The 13,249-nt window shown below is 35.2% G+C and overlaps 1 protein-coding gene and 1 pseudogene across 4 annotated transcripts in view; both read right to left on the bottom strand.

Moving 5' to 3' along the window:
* CDK13 (cyclin dependent kinase 13) overlaps positions 1–13,249 on the bottom strand; it is a 135,985-nt gene that overhangs the window by 47,419 nt on the left and 75,317 nt on the right. The window lies entirely within an intron of this gene.
* On the bottom strand, positions 6,610–8,769 carry LOC150001824 (dnaJ homolog subfamily C member 9 pseudogene; annotated as a pseudogene).

Below are 13,249 nucleotides of genomic sequence, written 5' to 3'. Positions count from 1 at the left end.
TTAACCTAGATCCTATTTGTCCTAAGATAAATAAATCAGTAATGGCTGAAAGCAGAGAGAAGGAATAGAAATAGTGAATATGAGCCAAAAAACTACAAGCTTTCATTTGAAAATCCCAATTTATATTTTATAATATATATTTTATATAAACTTTATACTGTAGTATTTTAGAATTTTACCTTCGTGAGACTTTATATGACAAAATAGTCAACACAAATTTATTTTTAGTAAGTACAAAGATGAGTTGCTAATATTATTAGCCTAATAAGGTAACATTGCAGATAGATAACTAATTGTATTATAATGCTTTAACTGACAGGCTTAAAAATGCTATGGTGTCCTGAAACATGAAAACTGACTGGGGAGGGCAAAAATTTAAGCTGAGATTTAGAGCAGGGCTGGGAGCAAGCAGACTGATGGGGATAGGGGCATGCTCTCTTTGAGATACCTTTGTGAAATGTGAAAATGGAGAGACCTAGTGAAGAGCTGTAACTATCTGGAGCTCAGATCTAGAAATATTTTTATGAGGTAATGGCACAAAGCTTATGATGATAATAACCTTAGAACTATGAGAGTATCTCAGAAGAAGAGAGAACACCAAGGACGTACCCTGAAGAACACCAACACTGAAGGATAAGGCAAAGTAAGGGCCAATGATTAAGGCTACGAAGCAACAGTTAGAAAACAAATCTGGCTAGAGCTTTTTCAGAAAAGCCACAAAGGCATTCAAAGCAAATCAACATAATAAATGTTGTCCATGTTAAGAGAAATTAATACTGGTTTGTTAAGATATCATCAGTGACCTTATTTTTATCAAGTGGTAGGAAAATTCAGACCAATTAATGAATAAAGAAATGAGAAAGTACAGGTTGTAAGTACCAAATACTCTTACAAAAAGTTTTGCAACGAAGGAAAGGAATAATACAGTAATGGAGCCATTGGCCAACTCAAATCAGAGAAAAAATTGTTTCAGATAGAGATTTGAGTAGGTTTAGTGCTGAAAGTAAGAAGCCAGTGAAGAGGGAAGAGTTTGAAAATGCAGAAGAGATAACACACAATGAAGTTCCTAGGAACTTAAAAGAATCAGTTCCAGCAGGAAGAAGAAATTACTACTTCCTCTGAGATAAAAGAGTGAAATGGGTAAAGAGTGAAGGAAGGGCATGGAAAGCTAAAGTTGAGAGAAAAGTGTGAGTTTCTTTGTAGAGAATAAAGCAATGTCTTCTCTTAAAAAAATAGGAACCTTCACTTTGTAGAATGGAAGAAGCTCATTAATGTGAGAAGCTGCTAAGGACTGTCCAGCAGCCCTGAAGTTCCAGCTCTAGGCCATAAATCTGAGAAAACAATCTACACAGTTGTGTTACAGAAACAGGGGAGTCCAAAAATCCCCAGAATTTGCGGCTGGGGGATGGGGAGAAGGAAGCAGCTTTTGGAATGCCTCCACATGCATGAGGCTGGTGGCTAGTGTCTTTTTTATGCAAAATGGCTTTTAGGCATCCAAAGCCTCAGGTAGATGGGAGGGGTCTTGAACCAGGGGACAGTATGGAGAAAGCACACAGATCCTGCGTGAGTTTCCGTGAATGGTCAGAACTGTTTGCAACGCCCACTGCATCAGAGGATGCAGTCAGGGATATATAAGCAGCTGCGGACATTTTAGCTCTCTCTCACGCGCTCTCTCTCTTGCTCTCGCGCTCTCGCTCTCTTGCTCTCTTGACCCCTCCATGCGGCTTGGTGAAGGGGCCCCTTCTCCATGCGGAATAAAGAAGCTGAGTTCTCCATGTGGCTTGGAGAAGGGGTCTCCAGGCTGCTTTAAGAGGCTCTCGCCATGCAGTTTTGAGGAGAGGAGATCCATGCGGTTTGCAGGAAGAAGGCAGTTTACAAGGAGGCTGAGGATCCAGGCGGTTCTGCATTGAGAGCTGGAGGGCACCACAGCACAGAAAGGACCTCCCCAATCAGAATTGAGTGATTGGCAGCTGCTGGTAAAGCTGAACTGTGTTTGGAAAGTAGGGAAACGGTTTCTCTAACTTCTAAAACTAGCCTGGTTTGGGGGGGGGGGGAGGCAAGGATATGTGTTTAAGGGTGTCTTAAAGAACATAAGACTTAACAACAGAAATCCGCAAATAACTAAATCTATATAACTGTTAAATAAACTATTCTTTTTCTTTTCACTAAACTCTGGTATTGAGAGTTATAATTTTGGCGGCGGACAATTGGGCCCCTAACTAAAGAGCCCGTGGGTTTGTTTTCAATTGGAGCAGCCCAGGGGTTCTGTAACAGTTGTATGATTTTTCTCCAGCAAGTTTAATATTAAAAAATTAAGCGATCTAACATTGAAAATTAGGACAAATCAAATGGCATGAGTTTCTTGATGCGTCTCTTAGAAAATCATTAATTGCATTCTAAATATCTTTATGGAAATGTATAATCAAAAAGTAAAGTATAAGTTGTATCAGAATTCTGCTTTCTCAAATTCAACATCAGAAATAATCAAGAAGGACGTTAACAGACAGGATTTACCAGTTCTAAAACTAAGGCTGCAAAAAAATGCACTGTTCTTTACTTGAGAAAACAAGTAAAAGAATCAAAGACTAAATATTAGTAATGTGCAAAATTTCAAGACATTTATATGAAATTCAAAAACATTTCTGCCTGAAATAAGCAAAGAAAAAGAAAACAAAGAAAGCAAAACATTTCTTCTTGTGGCCTTAATTTGTAATTACTAGAAAATATTTCGAGCTTTAACCAGAGAAAGTGAACTAACCTAACATTAGGAGTCCCAAGCCATATCACTGACACTGAGGGCGGATGGGAACATTCCTCCATTCTTCTTTGACTCAGTGTTCTGTTCAACTTAAAACAGAGAGAAAAGAACTTCTTTTCCCTATTCCTTGAACCTCGCCTCAGCCCCAACCCTAGTAGTGGATCGACTATCCAGGACAGGCAGTCATACTCCCAAAAAATTTAAGGGCCATGGAGTAGGGGCCTTGTCTTTTTAATTTACTGCCTGTTTCCAGCAACTAGAACAATGAATGGCATATAATAGGTGCTCAACAAATACTAAGTAATTTCTTCTAAAAGTATTCAGGGATCTTACTTCAGCCTTTTTATTTACCCAAAAGTCACATTAGTAACTCTGCACTTCCCATAGGTCAGAGAGACAAAAAAATTAGAGGTAGGGGTTGGGGTGTGAGTGTTGGCAGAAAAGGAAGGAACCTATATCCTCTGTGTCTCATTGGTATTATGGTAGAAAACCTAAAAAGGGATATGTGCACATTACATGTTATAAGAAGTTGTGGCTGAGAGTAGCAGAAGCAATAAAAAGATAAATATATCAATTCCTGAAATGGCAGAGAAGAAAGGTTTGATGATTATGCCAGGCTGAAAGAAAATATGTCAAATCCAGAAATCCAAATAAAACCTCAGCCCTCCAAGCTTCAAACTCTAAAAACTTGAGAGCTCCTGGCTCTTCACCTTAGGGTCTCCATTCCTAACTTATTCTGGCCTCCAAGGCCACCACCAGTGATATAAGCTGGGCAAATAAATGTGCTCCCACTACATGAAAGGCCATAGGAGTAAAGAGTAGAAATCTATTAATGCTACAACTGGGAGTGGGAGGGGAAAGGTGTGTATGTAGGCTCAAAATTTGAATTTCCAATGCTTTTTCTCACAAATATACTGTGATACATCCAAGTTAGATTTTCCACATCCTTTTGAAATCAAACTGAAATGGCTATGGCTATCTGCTTGGAAAAGAATATTTCTAGTCCCTATTTTACATATATCAGGTGCTGTGTGTATCAAATAGTGGCTCTGACTTTTCCTGTATCTCATTTCCTTCTCTGCTCCTCATAGATTATTTTTGATGAATACATTTATTTTTAATTTTTTACATTATTTTTTATTGTATTTTTTCCATTACCATTTATCCCCACTATACCCTCTTCCACAACCACCCACCTGCTCCTCATAGATTTTTTGATGAGGATTCAATGAGTGAATATATGTAAGGAGCTTAGAACAGTGCCTGGCCCACAGTAACCACTTTTTTAATTACATAAACCACTAATTTATTTTTTAGATTTATTCAAACTTTCTAATTAATTTCTAAAAAGTATATTTGGTTCTACTTTTTTAGAAATGTCTTCATAAATTTTTTAGTCTACCACAAAGAGAATTGTATAGAGTTAAAATAGACAAAATTATTATTTCTAAAGATGAGAACTAACCTTTGGGAATCTCAAATTAATTTAATTTATAACTTTAATATGTTTAAAGTAATCTTATTGTTCAAAGTTACCTTGCTTTTTAAAGACTTCGCCTATAACTTGCACTACCTAAAAAGCATTTGTTAGTTTTACACAATGTTTATTTAGCTTAATGATGAGTGCTCCATTAAATTGCCATCATTTAATGTAAATTAAATTAAATTCGCTTTCAGAAAACTCATTTATTGTTATAGGCAAGAAAAAAGCTTTCTGAAGTGAAAAATCATTCCATTCCTGTTATCCCAAGTATCTATAAAAGTGGACAAAACTTGCAAATGTGTTACATTTGTTAGAAAACTTCATTATACTAAAATGAGCAAAAAAATTTCCAAGTTAAAGCTTGGTGCCAAGTGGGTGCTTGAAATACTGGGAGGATCACTTTGGAAATTATGATTGCCTAACCACTACGCGCTACACCTGAAACTAATATAAAATAATACTGAATGTCAACTATAACTAAAAAAATTTTTTTTAAATAAACAAACAAGCAAACAAACAAAAACAGGTTTGGTGCCTGAAAACCCAAAAGTGAAATGAACTTAAACCCTAATGAACAAGCCCAGTGATGAAATAACAGTCAGGAAATAATTATTATATTCACTAAAATAAAACACTAAAGACAGAACATTAAAAAAAGAGTGTCAATGCAATTTTCCACATCCTAAACTATAACTTCATGACTCAACATATTTGGCTGGCAATTCCCACCTGACCTAGAGACAGAGAAGCTTAAATGGAAAAGTTTGTATAATTTTCACTTTGCATAGCAGAGTAGGTATACAGTAGTCCCTCTCTACATCGTATTTCAGTTATCGCAGCCTCACTGTATTGCGAGATTTTTTAAAATATTATATTTAATTATTTATTGAGGATTTTTTGCTATATCAGCGGGATTTTGCAGTACTGTATACGTATGTTGTTAAAGTTACGTAGGTTTAAGAGTGTAGAATATGTTTAAGAACGTAAGTAGTGTTTACGAAAGTGTGGGAAAGGTTAATAAGGGACTGGGAACGGTTTATAAGTGTGTGGGAATGTAAGGTTCCTACTTCGTGGATTTTCACCTATCGTGGGGGAGTCTAGAAAGCAACACATGCGATAAGTGAGGGAAGACTGTATTCTCAATCTTCTACCATACTAACCTAGTGTCTTCAGATTTCATGTAAAGCCAATGAATTGGCCTCTGTACAATTCAGCTATCTCCCTCCATTCTAACAAGCTCCGGAGTTCTGAAAGTGGTACTTTTCTTAGTTTCTTTGCTTTTTATTATATTTTAATTTCAGTACATTTTATTTAAGTAGGTTCTTGGCAACTCTTCTGGTGACTGGTTCACAGATGTGCAGGCACACTCAGACTGGGCCTATGAGGCACTGAAGACGGCCACTGGAAGGAAGCCAAGGATCTCTTTCACTAAATAAGAATGACTGCCACTTCAAGTCATATTACAGTGAGAATGAAACAGACGCATGGACAGCATAACTTAGGGCTTTGATGACATCCTTAAGCCACTCAATCAGGTAAAGTCTGCCCATTCTCTGGACCTCTTCTTAAGTAAGCTAATAGAGTCCCATGTGGTTTATAAAGAATTTCAACTGGATTTTCTGTTACTCTGCTGAATCACTCTGATACAATGTGGTTGTTAATTTTATGTGTCAACTTGGATAGGCTACAGTGCTCAGTTGTGTGGCCAAAACCAGTCTAGATATTGCTGTGAAGGTACTTTTATATGTGATTAATATTTACATTTGGAGGAGGGGATAATTTTTTTTACTATATTAAAGTGTTCTAATGCTACTGTATGAAGACAGATACTTTAAAGAATTAAATACAACAATACAATTAAAGAATATTTTTAATCTGTTTATAATCACAAACTGAAAATGTCATATGCTTATCTCAGATAAATTACGACACATAAAGCTCAGTTTCAGAAGGCTTGTTTCATGCACATAGTATTGAATATATTAATCTACAAATCAGAGATTTTAAGTTGAACGGTCCCTTAAAAACTTCCAAATATTCTAGTGAACATATACAATTTGATTTAATATTAGTGAAAATCCCTATAATTCTCACAAAGCAGTATCGTGAGTGCATGATAGCAAACTACTGATGGTTTGCCTTTCAAAGTCTAAGGACATTTAGCAGCAACATCACAGTGATCATTTTAAAACATTTTTTACTTGTTTATTTAATCATGTACCTATTTTCCCTATATGTCAAGCAAATAGTACAAAACCTGATTGGATTAAAACAAAAAAAGAAAATGAAAACGAAAGAGAGGATCTACTCCAGAATATTAAGATTCTAAGTAAGGAGAGTACCTGTTCTAATAAACATGCACATCACTCAGAATACTCTGCAGCTCACTCTTCTGTAGCAAAATGACAACTGGTAAAAGAAGTATGGACAGATCCACATTCTAGATAAAGTTTTGTTACATAAGATCCACAGAAGCAAGTGCTATCAAAAGTATACTAACTTTCCCCTCTTCCCTCAATAATCACCACCAAATTCCTTCACAGAGGACTTCACAGAATGTCAGGGGACTTCTAAGATGTACCAAGATCAGGCTCAGAGACTCTAATTTACATCCTCAATCTGACTATTTTAGGGAGGAAAAACAACTTTTCTAAAGGGCTGAATTGACTTTTGTCTTCAAATCTTGATTGTACCTTGCCTACAATAGCACTAATTAACACCTAAGAACTTTTAAAGAGAAAAATTCCATTCTTTCTTTTCTTTACTGAAAAACGTTTTTTCCACTTATTTAGAAAGTTTGCAGTACTTTGCTTCCACGTGAGCCAGAATGTTGTCCATTTCCTTTTCCTGATCCTTTTATCTGCTCTGAATGACTGCTTTCAAGTTACCTTCTTTTTCAAGTCCCAACTCCTTTTCCAAGTATTCATCTTTTGCTTCAATTCTTTGACAAAGACATTATAAGGATTGGACCTCTCCAATATCAATGGCTTGCTAAATAATGTTCCTTATCCTGGGTTCCAGTGTGTACTGCATGCATGGCAGAGACTCCATGATCTGATCCATGTCCCCTTTGAAGTACAGACAGACCTGTTTAGTATCAGCCAGCTCTTCTTCAGAACCTTGGTATGTCTTCTCAAAAGCTAGAATGTCTTCTAGAGATATCTTTTTTTTTTTTTAGAGATATCTTTTTAAAGTGTAACCTCCAATATGTCTCCCACTCCCAATGCTGGCTACACACAATCACAATCCTCATCCACTCTTCCTTGTTCCTCATACATGCTCTCTGCTCTTTGTCCCTCAATATGGAATAACTTTCCTGAGAATCTGAAAGCAGCTAGTGGTGTCCTGCTTGTCATATTTGCCTACCTGGTCCGGATGCACTTACAGGGCCACCTTGTGGTAGCCGCGTGGGACCTGTCTCGTATTGCACACCCAACATTCGGTAAAGGTCGGTGATGCTGAACAATTCCTCATGGCCAGCAGAGGTGCAGAGCTGGCAGCAGCCTCCCTGAAGGTCCCAGAGACACTAGAGCTAGAGCTCCAAACTGCTTTCTTTTCCAGTACAAAAAGGCCAGATGTGATTAACATTAAAATCAGTAGATTTTTCTGCCCTGGCCAGTGTGGCTCAGTGGACTGAGTGCCAGCCAGTGAGCTGAAGAGTTGCAAATTCGATTCCTGGTCGGGGCACATGCCCGGGTTGCGGGCCAAGTCCCCAGTTGGGGGCACATGAGAGGCAATCACACACTGATGTTTCTCTCCCTTTCTTCCTCCTGTCCCCTCTCTAAAAATAAATAAAATCTTTTTTAAAAAAGTTTTTTAAAAAATCAGATTTTGAGGTACAATTACCCTCAATAATAGAGAAGGCTTTGAGAGAATTCTGACTGCCTTTGAACTCAAGACTGCAACATCAACTCCATCCAATGTTTTCAGCTTACCAGTCAGCCTTACAAACTTCAGACTTGTCAGCCTTCCACAATTACATGACCCAATTTCTTAAAATAAATCTCTCACTGTATGTATATATCCTATTGGTTTTACTTCTTGAAGTAATATACTCAATATTTTTCCTGAAGTTTATTACATTTTAATAAAATGAGAAATTTTTACAACTTTGATATGTTGATAATAAACTGCAATACATTTAGAAGGTACAATTTAAGTAGTTTTCAAAAAGTATACGCCTGTGAGACTGTGGCTACAATAAAGATAACGATAATATTCATCATCCCCAAAGACTTCCTTGTTCTCCAGGAATATACTGGAGACTTATTTACATATTCCTTTACAAACTTTTTCCAGTTCATTATACAAGGGGGTGGCCCCCCCAAAATGGAATTATCTTCTGAAGGGGGAGGTCCCCTTGTAGTATAAGATACTCCCGCTAGCTGAGTGTTCTAGGAACCCATCTCTATCAGTGTACTATCGGCACTGTTATGAGAGGCTGCGTGCAGCTTCAGTCAATTTTTTTAAAGACTCAATGCATTTGCCCATTTCATGAGTTATTTATGAGTGCACTTGCCCACACCATGCTGAGGGTTCAGCAGGTTTTGTCAGAAAATGGCATGACCCTCATGCCCCACCCTCCCTATTCACCCAATCCCAACTCCAAGACACTTTGCCACTTTTTTTTTTTGTTTCCCCAGATGAAAAAAGTCCTCGAAGAGAAACATTTTGCGAATATGGAAGAAATAAACCAAAAATTGGCAGAAGCACTAAAAGGCATCAGAACTGATGACTTCAAAAATTGTTTTGAGCAGTGGTATATTGCATCAAATGGAGAGTACTTTCAACGTAACTGAAATTTAATCGTAAGAATACACAATTTTTTTATAAATAATTTCCATTGGGGGGGTATCCCCTTTCACACAAAGAGCAAGTAATTTTCCGTATCACTGAACTTCTACATAATTTTAATGGTTATATAGTATTCCATAGTAATAACATGCCAGAGTTCTGTTCAATAACTATTGTTAGATATTTAATTCTAAAGTTCTGCAATTATAAGCAAACTGTAAAGAACAATCTCATAGCTATATCTATGAAAAGCAAGATTACTTATGTTTCTAAAAATAAATTGTTGCATTAAAGCATATTACTTTAAGAAATAATTATTATATCAACAAATATTTATGCATCACTATGTGCCAAGCACCACACCATGCCCTTAAATACTCTCTTGAAAGTTATACCAATTTTCACTCTCAAGCATTACGAAAATAGCTATGTATGATCCCATATGCTAATCATGAATTTAAAGAAAAATCCTTGCTCTTCTTCAAATGATCCTCAATGTCATTTCAGTCAAATCTGTATTTACTTATCTAAATGCATGAAAATAAGCAAAAATTTTTTTTAAGGGGGGACAAAACCTTTACCAACCAGAAATAAAAATGTAATATAAGGCTGCAAAAATTAAAACAACATGGTATGGTAGCAGGACATACAAAAGGATCAATAGAACAGGAGAGCCCAGAACATGTGGAAACTCTGTATAGGTGTAAAAAAAGAAAAAAAAAAAGCAGAACAGAATAAGATAAAAATAAAAAGACTTAAATATCTAAATATTTTAAAAACTAAAGTAGAAATTGAAAAAATGCTAAAAAACACGCATTATTTTCCAGAGGGCTGTGACTTAATAAGCTTGAGACAAACCACTTTCCCTCCAAAAAAACCTCAAAACCAACCAACACAACCACATACAAGATTTAGAATAACAAAGAACATAGCAAAACAAAGTTTCAGGCAAGGAATAGAATAAGAAAAATTATGTGAAACACGAAGAAAGTGATATGTGAAACACATGAGGCATTAATATCTATATTTTAATATGTCTCAAGTCCGTAAGAAAATATCAAAGGAAAAGGCAATTCACAGAATAGAAATAAAACATGAAAAAACTTTAAACTCACAAGTAATAGGGAAGAGAAATATTAACTTTTCTTATCAGATGAAAAATATAAAACCAATAATACTATACTCTATTTTAGTAAACTAGACATTCACACAAAATTTTTGTACTGACTGTAAATTGGTATAAGCGTTCTTATAAATTAATTGGACTGTAACTATCAACATTAAAAAAGACTATCATTTAATCTAAAAATTTCACTTTTAAGAAAGTATCCTACAAAAAGACCCAAACGAATAACATGCAGATTTATATTTAATGATGTCTGGTAAAGCACTAATAAGTGAAAACTAAAAACCAATAACTTAAATATCCATCTACAGGAGAAAGCCCAGTAAAATAGAATATATCCAAATTACAAAACTACAGAACACTATCTTCTTTTTTAAACTGATTCCTTGATAAACATAGATGCCTATTTTGTACACACACACACACGTTCAGAAAGAACTGTAAAAGGGAGGACACCTCTGATGTCTATTTACACTGTTAGCCAATATCAGATCATTTCTGCCCATATCTCCCTTCTACTCATTTGTTTTTTACTTCTACAGTTGTAGTGTTTTTAATTCAATCAGATGTTATTTTTATAATTCTAAAAAGAATTAGGAAAGAAAAGTTCTTGTAAAAACACTACCCAGTTTTTGATAGATAAAAATATATTTAAATTAATTTCATTTATTATAGTAGGCTGAATTTTTAAAAATATTTACTGGAAATTACTGTTTTCTTATTACTCATTTTTATCTTTTCCAAGTAAACCTCTTATAAACTACAAAGGAGAACTGTACCTGTTAAAAGAGCACTTAGGCCATAGTTCATATTTCTTTTAAACATCATACCTCTAAAAGATATGAAACATGGCATCATATCTTCCAAATTCTAACATTTGACTTTCATTAAAGTTCTACATACAAGCTAAAAAGTTAAAATAAAATAAGAAATTAGAAAGTCTTATGTGGTAATTGCAAGATAGATCAACTATTATACTGCCTCCCTGTAACCTATTAAGAGTAACATCCTAGCATGTAGGTTGACTCTAAGGTAAACATAAAGAAAAAAAACAGTACAGTATTCCCTCACTTATCACGAGTATTACGTTCTAGACACCAACACCCCCGCAATAGGTGAAAATCCGCGAAGTAGGAACCTTACATTTAATTTAGTATTTATATATATTTTAAAGCTTTACAAACCCTTCCCACACACTTATACACCGTTCCCAGTCCCTTATTAACCTTTCCCACTCCCTTATTAACCTTTTCCACACTTTTATAAACACTACTTATGTTCTTAAACATATTCTACACTCTTAAACCTACGTAACTTTAACAACATACATATACAGGACCGCAAAATCCACGATACAGCGAAAAATTCGCGATAATTAAATATAATATTTTTAAAAATCCCACAATACAGTGAGGCCGCAATAAGTGAACCACGATATAGAGAGGGACTACTGTAAACTATTAAAGAGGTAAAAATATTTCACATATTTATCTCATTTAAGCTTCACAACAACAAATAACAGTATTATCTCCTTGTAACACATGAGGCACAGGGACACTAAATAATTTGCTCACTATCACTCAACTATAAAATAATAAAAGTAAAACAGTACCCGAGCCTGATTATCCCATTCCTCTTTTCATCATGAGGGAACAGGAGTAACTGGTTTCCTGAGAGAGGACTCAAAAATCATAAAGCAATCTATTAGCTCTCCTTTAGTTTACTGCCCTTAAATGGTAATCTGCCTGTTCCCACTGAAGAATTTAATGCAGAATTCTCTTTATTAATGGCCATAATAGTCTCAATGTCAGATCACCTGCTCATTCACATCCACCTTCTACTCTCCATTTCAAACCCAACAGGGATCTATCTTATTGCCTGCTACTGAGTTTCTTTCACTCTTCTGATCTTCTCCCAGTCTGGGGGACTGATCCAACCAATGAGCTCACTTTTTAATGAATCACAGCTAACGAGTTTAACCAATTAATCTCAGCTAGTCAGATGTGACTGAACTTCTTTTCACTCTTCTTGAAAACCTTTACTATTAATAATTAGAGACTATTTCTAAGCTTTCAGAAAAAATTTTTTTTAACTTCTGATGTCTCATCTCCATGTAAACTTCATTAAAGAACTGAAACTAAAGTATAAATTTCTCCCAACCTCCATCTTCTTTGCTTAATTATAAACAATTATATTACTTATCTATTTCTGCCTTCACAATCTACCACCAAGCTATAATAACAGCAAATTTTACTGTGTACTTCTTATGTACAATATTCTAGACTAAGTGTTTCATATGCACTATTTCATTTAATACAACAAATCTTTGAGTTAGGTACTATTACATGTTCAGATGAGGAAAACAGAGAATATGTAATAATGGAAGAAGCAAGAATTCAAACTATACTCTTAACCACTACACATACTTCCCATTACTATTACTTTATCACATCTGCCTCAAAAGAAGCTATTTCTTATTCGGTTATTTAGGAAATATTGCCAGGAAATATCCCCACCCCCACCCCTTTTCTATTTCCACTACCCGCTCCCTACTTTCCCACAGATTCCATTTCCTTTAAACACCTGACAATCCTTTGCCATAGGTCATTTCCTGGTGGTCGTTTATATATTCTGATTTCTCTATGTTCTTTAAACTCTAAATTTCAACACATGGAACTAACTCTATAGTTCCCTGTGACCCTGAAAAGAAAGTCATTCCTAATTAAGATTTCATTTTTATTACTTGAAAAACATTATTAGCTATATTTCACTGAATACTACTAAAGCACTTTCTTATATCTTTAATTATGTGAAATTCACAATCATAAAAGGTTCATCTGATTATTCTGGAACAGACTACTATCTGTTTTATAAATATTTTTCTCCTCAATTCAACTCAACATTTACTGAATAGTAGTAACATAAGAAACACAAGGAAAAGAGGAAACCAGATGGCTGGATAGTGTTTACGTAAATCACTCAAAAGATGAACACTCTTACTATGTAAAAAATGTATTAAAATCAATTAAGAAAAATACTGGTACTCTAATAAAAATATGCAAATGACAGAAATAGGTATTGTATGGAT

The sequence above is a fragment of the Furipterus horrens genome, unplaced genomic scaffold (genome assembly GCF_987537825.1).
Source record: "Furipterus horrens unplaced genomic scaffold, mFurHor1.1.pri manual_scaffold_9, whole genome shotgun sequence".
Lineage (NCBI taxonomy): Eukaryota > Metazoa > Chordata > Mammalia > Chiroptera > Furipteridae > Furipterus > Furipterus horrens.
This window is presented reverse-complemented; position numbering and strand designations above follow the sequence as displayed.